This window comes from Cavia porcellus, unplaced genomic scaffold, assembly GCF_034190915.1.
Source record: "Cavia porcellus strain 051 isolate PalLab524CR breed Dunkin Hartley unplaced genomic scaffold, mCavPor4.1 scaffold_1, whole genome shotgun sequence".
Taxonomy (NCBI): domain Eukaryota; kingdom Metazoa; phylum Chordata; class Mammalia; order Rodentia; family Caviidae; genus Cavia; species Cavia porcellus.
The window spans coordinates 120,801,237-120,806,906 of NW_026947484.1; the positions used below are offsets into that span (position 1 = coordinate 120,801,237).

Here is a 5,670-nt window from a genome sequence, read left to right on the forward strand (position 1 = left end):
GCTCTTCCTCACAGTCAAAATGAACATTAAAGGTGAATGTTTTGAATCATTTCATAACATGGAAGCAGCCAGGACAGCACAACTAATGACTTTCATGAAAGATTTCCAAAACTGCTTCAGCAAATGACAAGAATGGTGGAATAAATATGTTTGAAGTAAGACTGGATTGCTTTAGGGGAGTTAATAGCAATGTGCCTTTTATTTCATTTTTTTTACTACTTTAAATATTCATATCTTTTTATCACATCATGTACCCTGCCTGCCTGCATCCAGTAAGAGGGCAAAACCTACCCTCGAGTTGATGCCCCACTACAATGAAAGATTAAGTTAAGAAAAGGGATAAAAATTGGTTTCATTAGGCACTTATGAATTTTGTATATTTCAAAAGACAACAACAAAAGGTGATACTACTTTAGCTCAAACAGTGAAATGCCTAAAGCCAAACCTCTGAAAGCAGATGAAATGCTTTTTTAAATTTTCTATCAAATTCCTCTAAAAAGGATCACAGAAATGGACCCTTCAAAAAACCCACACTTTCTGACTCACCAAAGCATGGTCAGGAAGCATATCAACACATGAGACAATCTCCAGGTCCAGGTCCCAAGTAGTCTGAGGGGTGCCCTTTCGTGTCCCAAGTCATCCCAACATCTGTATTCAGGAGCTGGTCAGCCTCTGCCACAGGGAGAAATCTTTACACAGAGTTACTGTGATAAATTTAGGATCCAAAAGCAACATGACATTCAAATTTTGTCATTAATTTCTCTAGCAATCAACACATTGTTTTTTAATACCTGTTTTATAGTTCCTTTCATTTTCAGTCAAACTCTCTTTTGGAAATAAAAGTCATTTCTCACTTGATTGACTTTACTTTCTGTCTGTAGAGATTTGTGAAAATCTTTCCTCTGGACATATTTTTAAAGTCATCTAGGACTACTCTTTATTCTAGTTTTAGAAGTCTTGTTTTTCAAAATGTATGGAGAGTGTCTGATCATGTACTTGTTAGAAGGTGCATTTGCTCACTGTGGGGCACTGACATTTGCAGAGCAGTATGCTGGGCTCTTGAAGACTAGGAGCATCTGCTTTTACTTCACTGAAGGAAAAAGAGCCTCAAAAGGAAAACTAACATGCTCAAGGTCATGCAGTTCTTAAGGCACAGAGTGAGTCTGAGTCTGGCACTGTCGAATTGTAAAACATGTTCCCTTCCACATACCAAAGCCCTCCATGAGTCAGAAAGCCAAAGCATTCCATAGATAGTTCTCTCCATGCCAGGCAGGACCCTTAAAAGTGGTTTTATGTTTAGTAATCCATTTTCTAATACACCATTTAATAGATATTCTTGTATTTATCTTATTAAGTATTTTTCCAAATAGAAATCTCCACCATTGTTAATTGTATCTCATTTGTATCTTTTTTTCTGTTCTTTTGTTGTTATTTTGTTTTATATCTCAGAGATGTAGAGTTTTGCAATTAATTCAAACTTCATTACAAGAGTCTAGTCTGAAACATATGACTTATACTGAAATTTCTTGAGAATATTTAGCCAGATTATAACAACTGATTTATCAAATAGGCCGAAAGATTTTAAACCTACAATAGACTGTGCTTCTAGACAGTAGGTTTGTTACCTCCTTCAACTAATTGGAAATTTTTCCTGATACCTAATATGTTAGGTACAATTAATTAGGAAAGCAGTGAACCTTAGATTCTACAACAGTTTGTTAAGTTGCACTGAAATGGAAAATTAATTGCTTAAAGACTAATCAGATATACTGGTTGAAGGTTACAGAGAGTCAAATATTTGTGTAGAACATGTCTGGAATTCTAGTTATGTAACTTTTCTATGTAAACTCAACTAATTTTTGATTTGTGTGAGCAGCTTTGCTAAAAATTCTGTGAGGGAGTATTTAAACAATGAGGTCTATTTTACTAAATATCTATGAAAAATGTGTATTCAAAAATATAAATCATTAGGTCAACACTGCCTAGAAAATACATAGTAGTTGTGGACAAATGCACTTCCACAAACCCTGAAGTATTTTGCAGCAAACATCTGGCTACTAGACTACAGCAAGCATCTTCCACATAAAGGGCAAAGCACTCGTCACAATTTGTGCAAAAGCCATATCAGCTACACCTTGAGTTGATCCTTATTTAAGCAAATGAGTTCTGTAAAATAACTTTTATTTTTAAAACATTTCCCCTTTTTTTTATATTGGGAGCAGTTCTGTGATACATCAACCTATTCTTAACAAAAATAGTCCCCAAGTTTCTCAGTGTTCCCATCCTAAAGAAAGTGCTCTACAACCTTTATAGCACAAAGCTCCATCCTGCTCCTTGAACTATACTCAATAATAGTATGCCTCACCTGTCATCTGTCACACGTTGCCCCATGTTATCATTTCTCTTTTACAGTTAATTATTAGGTGGTAACATATAGAAAATTTGTACACCAGTATTAGAGTACACAGCCCAAAAACAGACTATAAATAGTTACAGTCTCTTCAGTATGCAATGGGCTATCTTACATGTACATCTCAGTACAGAGTTGTTGATTTAACTAAGACAGTCTTTTTACATTTCAACCAGGGTTATCCTCTTCAATAAACACAAAATTTTTCACCAAAAATATTCTATTAATACAGAAAGTATAATCATATCATTATTCATTTTAGTCCATATATGCATACATTTATTGCAAGTGATAGGGACATATCTGATGCTAAGATAGTCACTTAGGAAAATAATATAAATCTAAACATGCAAAATTGTAAGTTTAGAATTCTAGACTAGGCTTTGAGAGATTGTCAAATCATCATTCTGCCTCAGCCTTAAATGATATTTTGTTTGTTTCAAAACACAGCATAAATATTATAATGTCTAAAATTATTTAATTGGGCCAAAGATTTAGCTCAGTGACACAAGCACCTGCCTGGCAAGTGCAAGCTTGTGAATTCAATCCCTGATACCAAAAAAATTTAATTTAATCAAATTAAATTATTTAATCATATTTTTGATACATCATATATTATTCATTAATAACTCTGCTACATTATTTCAATTGAAATGTTTTGGCACAAATTTACTATTATGTCATTTTCAGATAAGGCTGCAGTATAAATATTTTTAAAACTTTGACTCTTTTAAAGCTTTGACTCTTCCAAGTATTGGTTCATTTGCTATTTTAGCAAATTTTTTAAAATCTCTAATTTTATTATTCCATTTCCTTTCATATTTTTCATCTTTATATGTTGATATAAAAATTCAACTCACATTCAATGTATATTTAATTATATCTTTGATTAATTCATAAAACAAGTATATAATAAGACTGGAAGAAATTCCACAATGAAGAATTCTGACTCCTTGGGAAAGTGGAAGAAAAGTATAGACATTATAAAAGTACAATAAAATCATGGCAAATTAACTGAGGAAAATTATAATTTCTCAGTCTATTTAAATTAGCCTAATTACATTGACAAGGATAAGTCAACACATACAAGTTATAGTTATCAATATAAATGGTCTCAATTTACCACTGGAAAGAAACAGACTAGTGGAATAGCTCAAGAAGTGAGATCGAACAATGTGTTACATACAAGAAATACATTTAATTCAAAAAGAAACTCATGGACTAAAAATCAAAGTGTGAAAAATATACCTCATGCAATAAGAAACTGGAAAAAGCAGGGGAGATTATGCTACTTGCAGACAAGTTGGATTTCAAACCAATACTGATTAAGAGAGACAAAGAAGGTCTCTACATCCTTGTAAAGAAACAATTCAAGAAGAAGAGATAACAATCATAAATACACATGCACCAAACACCAGTGCACTCAACTACATACTAAAATTCCAAGACATGAAAAATCAAATAAGCATTAATACAATCATAATGCAGAACCTCAATACCCCACTGTCACAAATAGATCAACTAGATTTAAAAAAAATCAATGAAGAAATATCAGAACTGAACCAAACTTTTGAACAGATGTACTTAGTGTATAGAGTGGTCCAACCCACATTAGAATACACATTATTCTCAGCTGCACATGGGACTGTCTCCAAAATAAATCACATATTAGTCCACAAAACATGCTTACTTAAGTGCAAAGGAATTGAAAATATCCTATGTATGTTATCACACCATAGTGCAATGAAAGTTACAAACAATGGCAAAAGATGCCACAAAAACTTCATAAACACATGGAAATTATAACACCCTCCTGAACAACCAATGAAAAATTAGAATTTGTGAAATTTATTTAACTCCCATATCAGAAAAACACAACAAATTCAAATAAACAACCTGATAATGAACCTCAGGCTTCTAAAAAAAGAAGAGCAAGTCAAGCCCAAAGCTCATACAAAGGAGGAAATTGTAAAGATCAGAACAGAAGGTAATGCAATGGAGACTAAGAAAACAATACAAAGAATCAGTGAATTAAAGAGTTAGTTTTTTGAAAGATTAGATAAACCAACAAACTCTTAGTTAACCTTATGGGAAAAAAGCTCAAATCTATACGATTAGGAAAGAAAAGGGTGAAATCACAACAGGTCCAGCAGAAATCCAGAAGAAGATCATCAATATCTACATCAGGAAACTGAATTTTAAAGAGATGGAACATACAGAAGAAATGGATAAATTCCCAGGTACATGTGAATTACCAAAGCTGAATCAAGATATAAAAATCTAAACAAACTAATATCAGTCAATGAAATTGAAGATATGACTAAAAACCTACCAACAAAGAAAAGCCTGGGTCTTGACAGATTTGCTCCTGAATTGTAAAAGAAATTTAGAAAAGACCTAATGCCACTATTTCTAAACTATTTAATGAAATTGAAAGTTAAACAATACTTCCAAATTCATTCCTGAAAGTTAAATGTTACCCTGATACGAAAACCAGAGAAGGACCCAACCAGAAAAGAAAAACACAAGCCAATATCCCTAATGATTATAGATGCAAAAATCATCATTAAGAAACTGCCAAGCAAAATGCAGCAAATCACCAACAAAATTATACTCCATGACAACAATCCCTAGATGCAGGGATAGTTTATTCCTACATGCAGGAATAGTTCATTCCTAGATGCAGGAATAGTCAACATACACAAACCAATAAATGTAAAACACCAAAGGAACAGAGCCAAGAATCATATGATCAACTCATTAGATGCAGAAAAAGCATTTGACAGAGTTCAGCACCCACTCACAATTTTTAAAAATGCAGAAAATTGGAATAGTCTTACCTCAACCTAATAAAAGTCATCTACCATGACAAACCAATAGCCAACATCATTCTAAATGGGCAAAAACTGAAATCTTTCACTTTAAAATCAGGAACAAGACAAGAATGTCCATGCATGCTTCGGCAGCACATATACCAAAATTGAAACAATACCGAGATTAGTGTGGCTCCTATGCAAGGATAACCCACAAATTTGTGAAATGTTCCATATGTTTATTGATTTGTTTTTCTTCAATAAAGTTCCATAAACCATTGAAAAACAAAAAGGACAAGGATGTCCACCATCACCAATCTCATGCCATGCCATTAGCCAGAGCAGTTAGACAAGGGAAACAAATAAAAGGAAGACAGGAAAGGAAGAAGTTAAATTATCATATTTGAAGATCACATGATACTCTACATGTAAGACCCCAAAAACTCC

The 5,670-nt window shown here is 33.1% G+C and overlaps 1 pseudogene; it reads left to right on the plus strand.

The window, feature by feature from the left end:
- Positions 1 to 5,364: 5,364 nt before the first annotated feature.
- Positions 5,365 to 5,464, plus strand: LOC134472043 (U6 spliceosomal RNA; annotated as a pseudogene).
- The last annotated feature ends 206 nt before the right edge of the window (positions 5,465 to 5,670 follow it).